General features: G+C 32.4%; 1 protein-coding gene across 1 annotated transcript in view; it reads right to left on the bottom strand.

Annotated features, from left to right (window-relative positions):
- The window catches only part of LOC137239738 (uncharacterized), a 144,042-nt gene extending 132,385 nt beyond the window's left edge, over positions 1-11,657 (bottom strand). Inside the window, exon 1 of the mRNA XM_067765360.1 lies at positions 11,585-11,657. The gene's annotated coding sequence lies outside the window, so the exon portion shown is untranslated. The remainder of the gene's footprint in view (positions 1-11,584) is intronic.
- Positions 11,658-20,344: the final 8,687 nt, after the last annotated feature.

Below are 20,344 nucleotides of genomic sequence, written 5' to 3'. Positions count from 1 at the left end.
CGCTGGGGAGGAGTTTAAGCCCAATTGAAGTCGCTAATGATTCTACATGTGTCTAGCAAACAGTTTTTTTGTGGCCCATTTAAGAAAAATAAATAAATGCAAGGCGCGATAACCTCCGAAGAGATTTTTTAAGCAAAATAAAGTTCAATTTTTTGGCACAGCTTAAAAATTAAAAAAAAAATTTAATTAAGATTTATATAGAATCCGATTGCGCTAAGAATGTCGTACAAAAACAAATGGACACGGCATAAAATTTCGATATATATGTATATGTACATTAAGGTGGGTCGATTTGTATGGACGAAAGTTAACCGATATCGCGCTATCGATTTTTCGATAGGATTTGGGCTCAGGAAAAAAAGTTTCACTACGCATACCCAAAAAAATAATTTTCGAGCCTGTGAAATTTAAGTTTTTTGACTTTTTTTCGACTTTGATTTTTAAGGTTTTTTTCATGACCTACTAAAAAAAATTATTTTATTTTTTTTTTTTTTCAAAAACTGTTATCGACAACGTTTTTAGCGGACATTTTTGGGTCGAACAGGGTATACATGAAAATTTGACAATCAAACGAAAATTTTTTAGGTAGGTCATGAAAAAAACCTTAAAAATCAAAGTCGAAAAAAGTCAAAAAAAATGTAATTTCGCATGATCGAATTTTAATTTTTTGGGTATACGTAGTGGAACTTTTTTTGCTGAGCCCAAATCCTATCGAAAAATCGATGGCGCGATGTCGGTTAATAAATCGACCCAGTCTAATGTACATATATAAATAATTATGTACATATATAAATTTTAGGGTCTGCCAATAAATCAATATAAATATTTCGCTCTCACCCGAAAACATCAGAGAATATATGCAAACGAAAATTGTGTCAGAGGCGAAGTCTATAATTTTATTTTTAAGAAGACCTCCACGGAATATGAAGCTCTGACATACAAAGTCAGTGCAGAAAATTCAATATCGCCGATGAAAATTTGGTTCGATAAATTGTTTTGGTTAGAATTAGGTGCTCAATGCTATCGTAATCGTTTTATCAACAAAAAAAAACTTAATTGATCATTCGCGAGACAAAATAATGGAAAAAAAAAACAACAACAGCCATGCTCAAGATTCTTGAAGATATACGTCCCGCCTTTGACAATAATGAACTTACCGTGCTCGTGCTTTTGGATTTCTCAAGAGCTTTTGACATGGTTGATTTTGAAATACTAATCAACAAACTTGAAACTAGTTTTAACTTCAGCCCATATGCCATAAAGTTAGTGCAAAGCTACCTCTGTAACCGGTTTCAACAAGAAAAATGTGCTGATAAAGTCACAAATTTAAGTTCCATAACATCTGGTGTTCCGCAAAGATCTATCTTAGGTCCAACACTCTTTACGCTTTTTATTAATGACATAGTCGCCTGTTGTCGCAATGCCTCCATTCATCTTTATGCCGATGATACTCAAATATATATGTTTCGTCCAATTGGTATTTCCGAAGACCTATTTTTCAGGCTGAATGAAGACTTAACACGCATAGGAGAGTGGGCTCAATTAAATAAACTATCCCTTAAGGCAATAGCAATATCGAACGCCTCGTATGACTTAAAAAAACCTTCCTGAAATTATGCTTAATGGAGACAAAATATTCTTTCACGATGTGGTTACCAATTTAGGATTTAAAATCAACTCCACTCTGACTTGTGTTGATCATATGAACCTTGTCATTGGTAAAACTTATAGTACTCTACGAAGTTTATATAGAACTGCTATTTGTTGCCGCGAGACACCAAGATGAAGCTGGTAAAATCTCTTATTTTACCTCAAATTTCCTACAGTGAGCTTATATACGGTAACCTTGACTCGATACCGCTAAACAAATTACAATTGGCCTTAAACAATGCGGCCCGGTTTATTTTTTCTAAAAGGAAGTATGATCATATATCTTCATTTTCCACACAAATCCCCGGATGCGATGTATATAATTTCTTAAAAATGAGAAATCTTTGCTTTTTGCATCAGCTACTGTATTCCCAAAATCCACCTTTCTTATTTAAAAAACTAAATTTGTGTCAGTCTACTCTTTCGGTTCCCAACTTTAGGTACTCATCATCATCCAGAATGTTCTTTGTCAGTTCAATTCGTCTATGGAACTCACTTCCATCTAAGACAAAAGTTATACGAAAAGCAGGATGTTTCTTCAGCTCTTAACTTATCTTAAACGATAGTTCGATCTTTGGTTCTTAATCTGTGTACCGAAAATGTTTCTATGTTAAAATGTATAATGCTATTTTTAAGATATTAATGTAATTAGTATTATTATGGTTTTCTTTTTTATTATTTCTTTGGAATTATATTTATATGTGTCATATTTCCTTTGTAATCTTTAAGTCTGATTGATGTACTACCTAAAGACTTTAGTCTTACTTGTACAAATTGTTTATACAAATAAATAAATAAATATATAAATAAAAACCCCAGTTCCCGTATTATTTAAAATGCAAAACTTCAAGTTCTGTGGAGGACCTCTTAAAATTAAAATTATATAGGTACTCTGACTCGAGCCAAATTTTCTTTGGACATACTAACTTACTTAGTTGGCGCTTAAACGTTTAAGCGGATATAGCTGTCCCATAAAGCGCCTTAGTTGAGTTAACTTGCGCCAATTGGTCACACTAAGGGAATTTAAATAGTCTTCCACCTGGTCCTTCATGTGGAGTGGAGACCGCCCTATTCCTCTGCTTCCACAGGCAGTTTCCGATAAAAATACTTTTCTAGCGCATAACATAACCCCGCCTGCGTAGCCGCAGAGTTTTTTTTATTGCGCTGGACTATGCTGATGTCTGCGTAAAGCCCGTACAGCTCATCATTAAATATTCTTCGGTACTCGCCGTTGCCAATGCGCAGAGGCTCGTAAATCTTTCAAAGAACTTTTCTCTCGAACACTCTCAGGGCCGCCTAAGCTGGGGCACACGCTTCTGCACCATATAGCAGGACGGGTACGATAAGTGACTTGTTAAGCATGATTTTCGTTTGCCGAGAGAGGACTGTTTTGTTTGGACATGTTCTCTGATATATTCGGGTGAGAGTGTAAAAGATGTCGTTATTTTGTCACATCCTGATGTAGATATGTAAATCATTATGTATATAAAGTTATGCATATATGCACCTTATATTTCTATGTAGTTTATATTATATATATATAATATAATCTCACAATTCCGCTAACTTGTTTTGTTCTCTTTTTGTTTCTTTTTTTTATTCTCTTTATAACATTTTTTTGCTGTATTAACAAATTTAATTTATTTTTAGCAAATTTTCTGGTTAATTTTCGGCTTTTGTTCGCATATAATATTTTTTAATTTTTTTCGTACTTTTTAATCACAAATAACACAGGGGGTGCTGTACACACGTATTTATTTACATACAAGCTTTGTTTGCTATACTCATTCACAGCTCAAAAGCATAACATCTTATAGCGTAAAATTGTTGTTTTCATTTCACGTTAATTTTTAATCACAAAAACACTATTTACTCTTCTTATAATAACAACTCTCTGAGGAACTCACTAATCGCAACCAGTGTTGCCATTTTGGCGTTTTTCAAGATAGATTTAGCTTTTTTCTCCGTTTAGCTTGAAAATTTGCGATTAAGCTTTAAGTTTTAAGGAATGTTTAAGCTCTTTTTAGCTTTTTTCAAAATTTTAGAAAATCTAGATAAAAAGTTTTATGTGGATTCAATTTTAAGAACATTGAATGAATTTGGGATAGATTTAAAAAATTTGAGGGCTAAGGAACAGATAATGTTGGCTTTATGGTAGGCAGAGATCGAGGCGTATAACTTTATCAAGGCAACATTAACCTAATATCATTTGGGTTCCGTGTGTTTGGCACTCGATTCTATGACTGTTTCATCTGCTTCGAAACTGTTTCAGAAACATTCAACTGGGTTTCTAAGTCCACATGTAGACAACAGATCTATGTAATGATACATATATGCTGCTTAAAACGACGGACTCGACCCGTTGCAAATCGCATCCACACGAATGGGATAACTCCTTGTTTTTCTGTACTTATGTCAACAGGCATACAAAATATTTGATAAATACTGTGGTGTGCAAGGCTTAAAGCCCGAGTTAAAGTTGACATAGTCATGATTCGGGTGGGTGGCTTGGAATCACGTCCTTTCCAACCTCCCACACACCACAGCCCTACTTATTGTGTGTTAAATATACATCAGCTGCTCGAAATCACGTCCAAGCGACAGCACTCTTAAACAACTCCGTTGCTCGGCATCACAGTCCATCCCGACAATTGATTTAATAATATATATTCATATTTTATAAATTTATTTTGCTCACTGTGTATGCTTCTGTAATTTATTCTGTAATTCGTAATTATATTTAGGCTGATTAATTGTTAAATTTGTAGACAAATAAATAGATAAATAAATAAAAAATAAATAACGCCACAGTCATAACCATATTTTTAGTTATCCATATAAAATTGGCATCAGTTATTGGTTCCTTAACCTAAAAATCGCGTAAATTTCATAAAAATGAAGAAAACGCAAAAAATTACAAACATATACCAAAACAAAAAGTATCTTTTAGTCAAAACTTATCCAAAACAATAAACAAAATCTACAAAAAGCTAATGAATTCTTCAGCTCAAATATTTGTAGGTTATGGATATGGCGAAAAACCAAAAACCAGTTGGTTGGCTATGATATGTTTATGGCATTAACGTTATGGTATGGCACCATTAAACTATTACATGGATTTCCATAAGGTTGGTTCGATCAGCTGTTTTATGTGGTTATGGTTAAGTCACCATTAACTGGCCCTTAAAGCTTACTTAAGTAAGAATTATTATAAGCCATACGGTAGAATATAACAACTACATACATACTTGCTGTATTAGGACCTTTTATATGAGGCTTATATGTATATAGCGCACCCAAAATCAGGCTTACATAAGCTGTTATAATAACGAGCTTAAATAAGGATTTGTATACCATAGTATAACCTTTTATCCATTGCAAACCTTACTAAGTAGCGCAACGAACAGCTGATCGCTCAAAATTAGCACACACACACACAAGCATTACTAATGGCCATATTACGAAAATCTTTAAGGAAATGCAAGCTAATTTTTTAGATACACATAAACTGTGATAATTTTGTAATCTAGGACACCTTATTTGCAGTAGTTGAGAGAAAATGTTTGCTTATATTCAATGATTTAGCTATTTTTCTACATTTATTTTTAATATTGATACAAAGATTGAAGGTATAGATCCCCCCCCCCCCCCCCCCCCTCCTCATCGGAGTCGGTAATGTATATATGTGTGTATATGTATATTCAGGTTTAGTCTCAAAAAATTTTCAAGGTTCTGCTAAATGTTCCGTTTTCAACTGACATCGGCATCACAGTTGATGAGGTCATTACTGAGTTATCTAAAAAACCCATTGCACATTCTCTATCTCTCCCCATGTCCCAAGGCTATCTACGCTACTGTTTCATGGGTTCTTTAAAAGGACAAAAAACTAGATTTCCTTATTGAAAATGGTTTAATCGGTGTTTTTATTTTGCAAATAAAAAACCATTTACCTCAAACGTATTATGAGAACTTATAGACTATATAGAGCGATGAAACTTGGTAGGTGGTTTGACCTTATGACGCAGAATAGAAAATTAGTAAAATTTTGGACAACGGGCGTGGCACCGTCCACTTTTAAAAGAAGGTAATGTAAAAGTTTTGCAAGCTGTAATTTGGCAGTCGTCGAAGATATCATGATCAAATTTGGCAGGAACGGTACTCCTACTACGGATGACGAACACGCCCACTTTTAAAAAAAAATTTGAAAAGTCAAATTTTAATAAAAAATTTAATAAGTAGTATGTATAAGTAAATTATGTCAACATTCAACTCCAGTAATATGGTGCAACAAAATACAAAAATAAAAGGAAATTTCAAAATGGGCGTGGTTCCGCCCTTTTTCATTAAATTTGTCTAGAATACTTTTAATGCCATAAGTCGAACCAAAATTTACCAATCCTTGTGAAACTTGGTAATGGCATAGCTTCTATGACGATAATTGTTTTCCGTGAAAATGGGCGAAATCGGTTGAAGCCACGCCCAGTTTTTATACACAGTCTTGGCCGTTAACACGATAACTTGAGCAAAAGTCGATATATCTTTACTAAACTTAGTTCGCGTGCTTATCTGAACTCAATTTATCTTGGTATTAAAAATGGCCGAAATCCGACTATGACCACGCCCACTTTTTGATTTCGAAAATTTCAAAATATGAAAAAAATGCCATAATTCTATACCAAATACGAAAAAACCTGGTAATTGGATTGGTTTATTGACGCAAAATATAACTTTAGAAAAAAACTTTGTAAAATGGGTGTGACACCTACCATATTAAGTAGAAGAAAATTTAAAAGTTCTGCAGGGCGAAATCAAAAGCCCTTGATTTGGCAGGAATACTGTTCGTGGTATTACATATATTAAAAAATTAGCGGCACCCGACAGATGATTTTCTGGGTCACCCTGGTCCCAATTTTAGTCAATACCTCGAAAACGCCTTCACATATACAACTAATGGCCACTCCCTTTTAAAACCCTCATTAACACCTTTCATTTGATACCCATATCGTACAAACACATTCTAGATTCACCCCTGGTCCACCTTTATGGCGATATCTCGAAAAGGCATTCACCTATAAAACTCTGGCCCACTCCCTTCTAAAATACTCTTTAATACCTTCCATTTGATACCCATGTCATACAAACACATTCCAGGGTTACCCTAGGTTCATTTTCCTACATGGTGATTTTCCCTTATTTTGTCTCCAAGACTCTCAGCTGAGTATGTAATGTTCGGTTACACCCGAACTTAGCCTTCCTTACTTGTTATTTTGTCAATCGACCCATTTTTTGAGAAAGTTCTGGCAACACTGAACGCAACATGTTTTGTTTTTATTTCACTTTACTTTCTTCTTTCCAATTAACTTAGTTTCGCATTCACGCTGTTTTAATAATTTTACTGCTTTGTTGTGATCCGCTGTTTCTCTGTTTGTCGGCATAACATAATTGTTTGTGCACACACAACAAATAATAATTGAGCAAACAATTCAAATTGCTCTTGTCACATCGAAATTTACGCACAAGTAGTACGTTAAACAATGAATGAGTTGTTGTTGTTGGTAGCTATGATATATTTACACTTGATATCATCATTACTACATATTTATAAGACACTTTGTTGTTGTTGTTATATGAATAAATTAAGTATGTCATACAATGTACGTTAATTATGTTTATTGCTTTTATATTTATTTAACACCTACAATTCATGCATATTTGTTGTTATTGTTTGATAATGCGTATTATATTGTCGTATTTTTTATCACAACAAGTTAAACAGTATTGGCGCGTGTAGCAAAAATAACAACAAAAAGATCTCATGATACACTGTTTCGTCGGAAGCAGTTCAACAACAAGTGTATTCAAGTGTTTTCGGATTATGTTGACAAAATATGTATAAAACAGGTAAGGGTGTCTAAGTTCGTGTGTAACCGAAAATTATATACTCAGCGTGAGGTTCAACACAACATTACCGACCTTCCCGGAAGCACGCAAATTTCCGGGGGTCTGAAAAGGGCTAGCAATAAGACAGAAGTTATTTTGCTGACCTCAAAGCGGACTGTGGATGAGTTAGTCCTAACCATAAGAGATTATGAAATAAAGCCAAAGCCTTTCATGAAATATTTAGGAGTAAAAATTCTCTAGAGTTAGTGGAGCCCTAACGTGAATAAAAAGAGATACTAGCAGCCTACCGTATTACTGCTATATGAGTAGCATGTGCTTATCGGACAGTGTCCGACGACGCCATCCTTGTTTTATCTCGAAAAGTCCCAGTAGATCTACTGTCAACTGAATTGGCAGATTTGTATGGCATTGGAATCGGCCGAACATCTGAAGATGCCAACAAGAAAAGAGCAAGGTCACGAACATTAGTGGCAAGAACGGTGGGAAGCATTGAGGAAGGCGCTGGAACTTCATGTTCATTTCAGATAAAATACATTTCGAATTTTTTTACGAGGGATTTATAGTTTTCGAGGCTCTAGAAATGTTATGTAATGCTTGATCGAAATAGGGGCGTGGCACCGTCCATTTAAAAAAAATGTCTACCAATTTCTTCTTACCATAAAACTTGGTAAGTGAAATATCATTGATAAAACTTTTTTTCGCTAAAATAAAGTCTACGACCCTTTTAAACATCTTTTATATAAAAGTAGGCGTGATCCTTAACCGATTCCGTCCATTTTTAGCATATTTGCTGCTATAATGAATGTATTCCCAAATTTATTACGATACGTTAATTTTTCTTCGAGTTATGGTTCCCGAAACATAGAAAATTGCTTAGTCGAAAAAAGTGGCAGTGACACGCCCATTTTAAAATTTCTAACAAGATTCTCAATATCAGTCGACACATCAAATTTCAACATTCTAGGTTTACTATTTACCAAATAATCAGATTTTTTGTGTTTTCTAAAATGTTATATATATAAAAAATTATCTCAATATTTAATCAAGTTATTTTGATCGCAGACAGACGGACGTACAGTTCCCTTTTCATCCTGAGCATTTTGATATATGGAAGTCTATGCCGTTCGGAGTGGGAATAAAAAACCTGTAGGTCCCGTCCCGCCAATTCGTAGGAAAAATCAAAAGGAGCACAACGCAAATTGGAAGAGAAGCTCGGTCTAAAATCTCTTCGGAGGTTATCGCGCCTTACATTTATTCATTTATTTAAGGATTCCATGCTCAATTCGAGCTCAAGGCCGGAACAATCAAGGCCGATAAAACAAAAACAATAGTTAATAAACCAAGAGCACATGGAAATGTCAAAAAGTAATTGACAGTGCACAAAAATCCAACATTATCAGTGATTTGCAACAGATGGCGCAACGCTGGTAAAATATGGTTGGTAAGGAGGAATAGAATTATCACTTTATCAGTCAAACCATGGCGGAACCATACAAGGTGGCAGCACGGTGACATACCCACAAACATAAATAAAAGTTCCATGTACTTTGTTTTTGTAAATCGATGGACTAATGTCAAAATCGTACTGCGCCAGAAGTTGATGTATCAAATCAAATTTAAAATGTGTAAATCAGCTGTCACCGTGCTGCCACATTGTATAGTTCCGCCATGAGTCAGACCCAACACCGTTACGTAGCTAAATGGCGCGGCGTGCCTAAAGCGTACTGATAATGAAGACTTAACAACCTTCGAAATGGATCTATCTGCGCAGCTATGGCAGGTGTCTGAAAAATTTTGTATTTTCTATTCCAAAAATAAAAATCAATTTTTGACAAATTTAAAAAGAACAATAATTATCATAAAAAATATTGTTCTGACCTTGAGCTCGAATCGAACCTGGAATTCTTTATCAATGGGCCGATAGGTTAGGTTGAACTGGCCGGTCCATGAGGTCCTCACATAGAAGTCCAGAAAGAAAGAGTCCAGAAGTTTATTTTAACGACCAAACTAAAAAACCCCATCAAAAACCATGACCCATCTTATAAAATAACTCCATCCTCTTGATTTGTGTTATAAAAGTTTATTATTATGGCCCAAATTTGACTCTTATTTATAAGATATTATTAAAATTTGGCTTAAACTTTTCAACTCAAAAATAAAAATTGAAATATTATAAAAGTTAAAAATTTACATTGTACTATTATATTTTATATGTATGCAAAATCTGTTGTTAAATTTTTTATATAGAAAATTCCATCTTAAATATCCTCAAAGACTTTATAGATATAAAAACATTCTATCTTTCCCAAAATTGTGGGCAAGGCGTACTTTCGTAATCAATTAAGCTGCAATGCATTGACACCTTAGAGATAATGACTTCTTGAATAGCGATTAAGCAATCATACATTCAATATTTAAGATTGTACATTTTGGATCTATCTGCCGTTAGTCAACTTTTTCGGAGAATTACGCGCGTCACATTCTTTATGTCAACTTTTCTTGCTCTTAGTTTCTTCAGCTACATTTGGACAACTGTTTTTAGAAACACCTTGTCTTTCTATTCCTATTTCAATTTATATTTCCTTCAATCCCAATTTACACCGAGATGCACCAAACAAAATATTTTTGAAGGAAAAAAAGAATTTTTTCTTCCCTTTTTTTTTTTGTAGTTTGGTATACCAGTACCCGAAAATTATCTGATGAAGTATTGGCTGTTCCCGTAACATGTAATACATTAATTTGGATTATGCTGAAATAGTCTCAAGTATTTTCAATCAATTTAATTTTTGTCTTTTTAATTTTTAATTAATTTTTTTTTTAATTTTTAATAAGAAAGCCTTGTTTGTATTTTTTCTTAAATTTTTTTTTAAATATTGCTTTAATTTTTATTCTGTTTTATTTTATTTAATTATGTTTTATTTTATTTATTCATTCTAATTTATTTTTTATTGTATTTTATTTTTTATACATATTTTATTTTAACTTATTTTGTTTTATTTTATTTTTAATTTATTTTACTTTATTTTACTTTATATTATTTTACTTCATTTTATTTTATTTTATTTCATTTTCATTTCCATTTTATTTTATTATTTTTATATTTTATTTAATTTCGTTTTATTTAAATTGATTTTATTTTTTATTGTTATATCTTTTAATTTGATTTATTTGGCTTCTTTCAGTTAAAAGCTTTTTTTCTGTTTTAAATAGGCGTTCTTATATAAATTTCGTTTCTTTTTTTATCTTTTGTATTTTTTCAGTTAGAAATCTTTTTTTCATTATTAAATAGGCATTCTTATGTGTATTTTGTTTTTTAATTTGTTTTGTTCTACTTTTTTATTTTATTTTTTTTCTCGTTAGTTTGTTTCTATTTTTTATTTTTTTTTTTATTTGATTTTATGTGTAATTGAATTTTTATTTGTTTTTACTTTTTATTTTATTGTATTTTATTTTATTTTATTTAAATTTATTTAAACTTATTTTATTTTATTTTATTTTACTTTACGTTATTTACATTTTGTTTTATTTATTTTCGTTTATTGTATTTTATTTTGTTTTGCTTCATTTTATTTTATTTTGTTTTAGTCTATTTTATTTTATTTTATTTTATATTACTTTATTTTATTTTATTTTGCCTTCTTTGTTATATTTTATGCATTTATTTACTTTTTATTTTATTTTGTTTTAACTTATTTTAATTTATTTAATTTTTTTATTTTCATTTCAATAAATTTTATTTTTTTAATTATATTTTTTTAATTATATTTTATTCTATATTGTTTATTTATTATTTTTTATTATTTAATATACATATATTTATTTGTTTCATTTTGTTTTTTATTTCATTTTTATTTTTGGGTTTGTCTATTTTATTTCACAAATTTTTTCCCTCTAAACTCTTATGGGATAAAAAAAAAAAAAACAATTTTTTTTAAATTGTATTTTTTTAATAGCAAAACCGTGAACCATCTTTAGCCACACCCATTTTTAAAATTTTTTTTTTTTTGCTATTTTGCACTTTTCACTTTCATACACGCAATTTCATAAAGAATTAATAGTAAAAAAAAAATCGGCAGTTCACGTTTGCGAGACACGTCGCACACGGCGTATGTATATCAAACAACTAATATTTAAATTAAGGCATTTAGCCGTGTTCGACTCCGGCGCGATGTTGGCAAATACATATACATATGTATGTACGTTCGCTCATATGGGAGCTCGTAAACTTACTCGCACACACGCGCAAAACTTAAGCTTCACTTGCCGGCGAACGCTTTCCGATTTGCAGGCATTACCATGCATACATACATATGCACATACATACATACATTTGTTTTTGTTTATAAACAAGTATGCAAAATGCCGGCAGCCAATGCGTACTTCCCGGCCATTTGAACAACAAGTGCTGCTACATTAAAAGCGATATATTAATTACCAAAATATATATTTTACAACAAGTATTTCGAATGATGTCATTGATGAATTCTCTTATTCTTGATTAGCATTGGAATTATTTGTAAAGCAAGAGAGTCGCTTTAGTCACTTGACCTTTGTGGTTCAACATAAAGCGTAGTTAATCAGTTTGGTATTCTCGCACTGATTTGGAAGATGTTAGCATATCGATAAGTATTTGTAAGATCTACGTGTCACAGCGAGGGAATCTTAATTAAATACATTCACTATCATATATATTATTTCTAATTGCTGTTTTTATGTACGGGTCCCTTTTTCGGTCTTATTTGGAATCCAAGTCTATAAATAAAGTTTTGGTTGTTCGGGATATTTGCGAGCTTTGGGCAATTTTTGCCATATTGCTTTTGTTTAGCTATATTTTATTAAAATAATTTGTAAAAAATAAACAATTGTGGGCACACAAAGAAATATATTTGTACTATGGCACTATTGTGATTATTTGCACTGCATTACCGGCAGTTGCTATTATACGCTGTATGGCAGCGCAAGCTGTAAATTTTAATTTATTGATAGAACAGCTGATTTCTGTTGATATTTGAAAAAGAGAATTTTATATTGGTTGCGCAAGATGCGCACGGCTCGTTATTAAATAAACTAGATAAGTTTTCGGCTGCAGTAATTTCACAATCCGGTTAGGGTCATAACCAAGTGCGCATACGGTATGGACCTCGCCAAAGAACGTAACGTTGACATTAGAGAGAATTCCAACAAAAATGTTGGGCAAGCCACTGATAACTCTGGACCACGAATTTCAACTTTTTCTCTTTACCAGAAACGCCGTTATAAAATTCGTTTAAGTTTCATTTTTGATTCTATGGTAGCGTTTTTGAGATATTTGGAATTTACCGTTATTCGAAAAAACCAAAAAGATGGCTCCCTTTAATTACGTATATCTCACGAACGGGTCAAGCAATTAGGTTTACAGAATCGGAAAGACGATAAAATTTGCTATAAATGCATAATACATTGTTTTTTGCTCAACCAGATAGGTTTCGAGATATTAGCTGATCATTTCAGATTTGTTTTTTTTTTTTTTTATGAAAAAATATGAAAAAAATTGCTCTTTGCGAGGGCAGCATTCCAAAACCACAACTTTTTTTCCAGATATTTTTTCTTTACGTAAAGCTCTGTTTAATTAGAAAAAAGATAAGCTATCATCGAAGAAAATCGATGCAAAACTACGTAAGTTATAAGCGGTCAAATAAAAATACCCAGGTTGCGCAACTTCAATGTATGTATACATACATATGTATATTAAAGGTATAAAGTGCAAATTTTTTAATTTAATTTATTTATTTATTTATTTATTTACGATATTGAAGATCTATATAATTTAATAAGGTACAAAGTATTTTTAATGTTTACATATTTGTTTCAATTCATTGAATTTCTTTGACTTCAACTATATAATAATCTATAAAATTATTTACTAAATAAATTTAACTACTTTACAGGTAGCGCTTTACAGTAGCTGTATAATAACTTTCTGAATTTTTTGGTATTATTACAGTTTTTAATATCAATTGGCAGATCATTATATTCTCTAATTCCTTCGTAGTATATACTTTTTTTATCGAATTCGGATCTCACTACCGGCAAGTAAAAGTTGTTATTGTGTCTTGTTTGATAGCTATGGACCTCTCTGTTTAGTCTGACACGTTCACTTAGGTAATTCGGCAAATTTCCCAACTTTATGTTGTGTATAAACTTCAATGTGTAGTAAGTGATGTTCTGTTTTACACTAAGCCAGTTTAAGCTGTTTAGTAAATCCTTAATTGGGGTATCATACCGTTTTCTTAATATGAAACGCATAACTTTGTTTTGTTTAATTTGTAGCCTGGATTTTTGCGAATCAGCTAATGCGAATAGGATTGTAGGACAGTAATAAAATGCGGCTCGATAATGGATCTATAGACCATTATTTTGTATTGCATACTAATATGCCTGCATGATCGAAACATGAACCCTATTTTTTTGGAAATTTTCCCTTCGATGTATTTTAGATGTTCATCAAATTTTAGTTTGTCATCTATAATTATTCCCAGGTATTTTATTCGGGTTACTATTTCTATAGGGGTATTTGCTATTTTTAGCGATACATCATCTTGAGTCACTCTAGACCCCATTATCATCCATTTTGTCTTTTCTATGTTTATTTTAAGCATATTTTGGCACAACCACTTATATATTGCCTGTAGGTCCGATTATATTTTTGAGGCTGCCTCATCAATTGTGTTACCGCTTATAGTCAAAAGTGCATCATCAGCGAATAATCTTATTTTGCAGTATTTGATACAGTTTTTAATATCATTTATGTAAATTATAAAAAGAATTGCTGCAAGCACCGATCCCTGTGGCAATCCTATTTCAATGTCCACTTCGGGGGAAATCTTTTTTCTTATTACAGTTTTCTGCTTTCTTCCACTAAGGTAACTTTTGAACCAGTTAAGCGCTATGTTTCTTATGCCAATTTTATACAGTTTTCTTATAAGAATATCTCTGTCTACTGCTTCGAAAGCTCTTTTTAGGTCGAGGAAACCTGAAATTGTAAATTGTTTCTTCGTTCTACTTTCTTTCCATTCTGCAATTACCAGGATAAGTGCAGTTTCACACGAGTGTTTTAATCTAAACCCCGACTGCTCCTTTATAATAATTTCGTATTTATTTAAGTAATCCAGCAATTGGTTCTTAACTACAGTTTCTATTATTTTCTCATCGCTAGGTAAGGTATTTATGGGTCGTATCTCCTCCCTTTACTTTTTCCACAGGTACAATTACTGAGGTCTTCCAGCAGTCTGGAAATACACCAAATTGGAAACTTTCATTAATTACACATGTGTAGGTATATCCTAAGTAATCCATGCTGTCTTTTAATACACCTTCCGTTACTAATTTTTTTCCTCCGTACTTGTTTTTTAATTTCGTTGTAACTCTCATAATTTCTTCAACATCTATTTCCTTCAATTTAAACACGCTTCTGCTTATCTCCATTTGATTTCCACCTGCTTCGAAGATTTCAATGCTATCTCTGATTCCGATTATGCTCTCATTAAAGTAACGGTTTAATTCAGTTGCTATTTCATAATCATCTTCAATAAGAGCACCATTTATAGAAATTTTTTGAATTTGTGCTACCTGACTACTCAAATTTATGGCGTCTTTTAGACATTTCCACATTAACTTTTGGTTATTAGTATTTCTTGAGATTTTGTTTTCCATAAATGTTCTCTTTTTTATTTTAACTGCTTTTTTGTAATATCGTTTTATTGTAATATAGTTATCCCAAATATTGGTTCTCTCTGCTATTTTAAATTGTTCATACTTCAGCTTATTCAACTCTGTTAGTTCATGGTCGTACCATTTATTAATCAATTTAACTTGAACTCGCTTTTTATATGTTAAAGTGGCCATTACGTCATTAAGGATGTTGTTTATTCCTTGGACCTTTAGGCTAACTTCGCAGTTGTTTAGTTCAGCTAAGTTGTAAGTTCTAAGGAGATTTACTAAGTGGTCTTTTGCATAGTTATTCCAACACACGCGGTTTTCAAAGATTCTCATTTGGTACTTCTTTTGAATTGGTAGTTTGAATGAAATAGTTTCATGATCCGATATTTTATGCGAATCCAAATTCGATACTTCAACTTCAGTTTTGTTACTAAAGAGTAGATCTATTCTCGTTTGCGTTGTTTCTGTTATTCTTGTATTAAAATTAATTAATTGATACATTGCTAGTGATTCGAATGTCCTAATTAGCTGTCTCGAGTATGTTGTGTGTGTATTGACATTTATATTAAAGTCGCCAATAACGATATTGTTGCCGCTTTCAGAAAAGCAATCTTCCATCACCTCATTAATATGTCTTATGAATTCGGCATCACTGGTGTTTGGTGAGTGATATAACGCACAAACCCTCCACTTAGTTATACATCGTATTGTTTCAAACACAATACACCATATATTATTACCTATGCTCCTATTGAATATAACTTTGAAATCAATTTTCTTATGAATATAGGTTAAGACACCACCGGTGTGACGACTATGCGAGTCGCATCTAATATGATTGAACCCAGCAATCTCCAGTTCCGAGTCATATACATCCTCCGTAGTATGTGTTTCTGCACAAAGTACAATATCTGGATTTTCTTCCTCGATCATTATTTCAACTTCATTTTTGTTAGCTGTGATATTATTTGTGTTAAGATATATACATTTTAGTTTATTTTTGGGTTTCTTGAATTTGTCATTATATATTTTTTGTGAGCTTTCTGCATCTTCATTTAGTTGCTAATATCCTAATTTTTGTTTTTTTATCTCTAGTTTATTATTGTAGCAGTGACAGTTCCTGTCAAATGTATCATGATTTATGTCTAAAGCTAGGTTTAAGTTTGTGTTCGCTTTTATGCAATTTAGACACTTGTTAATTGGATTTTCTTCACATGTTTTATCGTTGTGTTTTCCGTGGCATTTGTGGCAAGCTTCTTCGTTTTTACAGTCGGCTGATTTATGATTAAATCCTTTGCATTTGTAGCACATTAGTACATTAATAGCATCGAAGACTTTACATCTATCCCACCCGATATTTATTCGCTCTGCGGCAAGAACTTTGTAAAATCCTCTTTATCTATTTCGATGATTGCATTATACACCTTTATGTTGCCTCGATTTCTTTCAAACTCCTTCAATACTTTTAATGAGCCTTGGATCAGGTTAATATTTTGCTTCTTTATTGATTCTATTAAATCGCTGTTTTCGTATTTAAAATTCATTCCTGTAATTAAAAAGCTTGGGCGAATTGAATTTGGCACTTTTATTTCATATTCCTTGCCAATGTTTTTTTCAATGGCATCTTTGATTTTTTTGCGTTCATCATTATTTTGACTATGAATCACCATTACACCATTATTTTTTGATACAATTTTCGAAATATTCAAATCTTTGGGATCAACTTTGCTGTTCAGGTCTATTTTCGTTTTTTCAACCGCTTGCTTCACTTTGGGTTTCACAATTATTGCAACATCGTTTTTTAACTCTGGCAATGCCTTTTTCTTTATATTCCTTGCCAATGTTTTTTTCAATGGCATCTTTGATTTTTTGCGTTCATCATTATTTTGACTATGAATCACCATTACACCATTATTTTTTGATACAATTTTCGAAATATTCAAATCTTTGGGATCAACTTTGCTGTTCAGGTCTATTTTCGTTTTTTCAACCGCTTGCTTCACTTTGGGTTTCACAATTATTGCAACATCGTTTTTTAACTCTGGCAATACCTTTTTCTTTATATTGTTTTTTTTTTGTTTTTTATTGTTTCAGTTTTGTTTTTTACTTCTTCAACCATTTCATATAAGTTTTTTACTTCTCCAATTTTTTTTTTTCAAATAATTTCTGAGATTTTTCCATCATTGCAACACGCTGTGTATACCGCGTTTCAACTGCTTCCAATAATGACTTTATCTCATTTTGACTTTTTTTCATAGTTTCTTCGAATTCGCTCTTGTATTCATTTAATATAGAGTTATTTTTTTTACACTCATCTGCATATCTTGTAGCACCAGGTCGACGTTTTGTATGTATGTTATACATTCGTCACACATAAATCGTATCATGTTGTTTTTTTCACCAATAATTTTTGCGCTATATTTATCTACTCCTGAGCATTGTAGGCTCTCATGGTACATTTTCCCACACACTCCTTCACATGCTATTCCACTTTCCCCTCTTATTGTGGAATTGCATTTTGCACACACACCCATTATTGCCGTTTATTTATCCGTGTATATGATCTATGTTTATAGTTTGTGTAAATGTGAAAAAATTTATTTTCAATATAAAATAGTTAATTTTGGAGTTTTGTTCACTTTATTTGTGATTACTAGAACAAAAATTCGCTCATTGAGCCTCTACCTCTCATTTTTAACGATTTTTAACACTTACAAGAGGAAAATACGAAAATATAACACAGCACTTCACATTCGCCTTGCTCTGTACAAATACCCCACGAAAAAAAAATGGGATATTATCCGGATAAACGAATAATACCATAACAATGATAATACTTTTTCTTTAAATAAATCAAATAGTACTTTTAATACTCGAATTGTTTTATACTAGGTAGAGTGGTTGCATCGAAAGGAAGAGTGGTTGGGTTCGAAACCTGCTGTAGGCATGTAGTTATAAACATGTATTTCCGTCACTATGGGCTATGGGTAAGTATGCAGGTAGATTTTCAAAATTATAAGACACAGAAAATTTTTAAAGCCTACATCTAAAGCAGGTAGTATTTTCTTTTACCGGCTTCGTATAAAAAGGAACCTTTCTGTCTAGGTAAGATTTGATTTTTTCAATTTCAAAATCGTTCCAATATACATCATTTTTCAATTTTATTCTTGTTCCGAGTATAAATATGAGTTAATGCACCTTAAAACTTCATAACGTCTGCAAGGCTCGCCGGAGATAGTTCAGTTCATAAGTCAAATTTCAAAACCGTGATTTATTAAAAAAAATAAAATGAGTAAAAGGACGCAAGAATTTAAGTGTAATAACGATCCAGATATGTTCTGTTACTCCAAGTATTTTGGCATTGAGCCTAAAAATGCTGAAAAACTATGGACACCGAACACTTTGTGTACATCGTGTCGAGTATAATTGATTCAGTCGGAATCAGGACAACAAATAAAATTTGATACACCAATGATATGGAGATAACCTACTTGCCATTCAATTGAGTGTTATATTTGTCAAACAAAAGTACTTGGCGTTGGAAGATCAAGAAAAGTAACCTATGCCAGCGTACCTACGGTGACATTACCAGTACTACATTCAACGGCATTTGCGGATCCAGTTCCATTGTCAACAGTAATATCTGAGTGCGGGGAATCAAGTTGTACTGAATTTCGCATGGGAAACGAGAGAAACGTTCTGTCACAAGCACAACTTAATGATTGGATAAGAGATTTGGAACTATTCAAGGAAAAGGCCGAGATCCACACTTTTCGTATGCAACAATTTAAATTTGTGTCATCCGATGTTAAGGTGATATATTGTAGAACTCGTCACGAACCATTTTCCAAACACTATACCAAGATAGACAGACAGTATATGCTACTGCAACGACATTCCTGGTTTATTCAAAGAGTTTGGTCAAACATATGATTCAAAAGAGTGGCGATTGTTCATAGACAGCAATAAACTGAGTTGGAAAGCTGTATTATTGCATATTGGTAACAAAAAGCCTTCTATCCCGATCGCACATGCAGTAAATACAAAGGAAACCTACGAGGAAATGCAAAAACTACTCAAAAATCGAAAATATGTTCTGATCTCAAAGTCGTTGCAAGGCTATGCGGTCTACAAAGTGACTACACCAAGCACTGTTGCTTCCTCTGCAAGTGGGATAGCCGAGCCCGCCACTACGTCAGAAAGGATTGGCCGGAAAGAGTCGAGTTTACCGTTGGTGTGGATAACATCAAATACACCCCTCTTGTCAAGAAAGAGAAAATCATACTTCCACCCTTACACATCAAGCTCGGTCTCATTAAAAACTTTGTTAAGGCTTTGGACAAAGAAGGCGAAGCATTCGACTATTTGAAAACAATTTTTCCATATATTTCTCAAGCCAAGATAAAGGAAGGTATTTTTGTTGGACCACAAATAAAAAAGTTGATCAACAATAATCAATTCAAAGGACTACTGTTATCAGTTGAGGCAGCAGCGTGGGAATCCTTTGATAAGGTCGTTGCTTCTTTTCTCGGTAGACACAATAGCCCTAACTACGACCAGATAGTGAACGACTTAATCAATAATTATGCGAAAATGGGTAAATATTAAAGGCTTATTAAAATTAATTTCCCAAAATTCTATAACTTGTTTACCTAACTAATATTTTCTTTCTAGGCGTAAGTATGTCCTTAAAAATACACTTTCTGCACTCACATTTGAGCTTTTTCCGGCAAACTTGGCGACGAAAGTGACGAACATGGCGAAAGGTTTCATCAGCAAATGAAATTAATTGAGAATCGATATCAAGGATTCTGGGACGTCGCAATGATGGGTGATTACTGCTGGTTTCTCATAAGAGAAACCGATCCTAAACTGAATAAGCGTCAAAGTAGAACACATAATTATTTCGGCTACATAGTAAAATCAAATTAAGATAAAGATTGTTAGAATATAGTGTAAACATAAATAAGTTTAAAAAAAAAGTTGAAAATATGGGTAATTTCATTCATAAATTGAACTTTTAACTAAATAGAAACAGAGCATAGCTAGATATTTCACTCTTCTTTATACAATACATACGATTTGAGGTATACAT

The sequence above is a fragment of the Eurosta solidaginis genome, chromosome 2 (assembly GCF_040869045.1).
Source record: "Eurosta solidaginis isolate ZX-2024a chromosome 2, ASM4086904v1, whole genome shotgun sequence".
Classification (NCBI taxonomy): domain Eukaryota; kingdom Metazoa; phylum Arthropoda; class Insecta; order Diptera; family Tephritidae; genus Eurosta; species Eurosta solidaginis.
The sequence above is the reverse complement of the archived record's forward strand: the minus strand, read 5'-3'. Positions and strand labels throughout refer to the sequence as shown.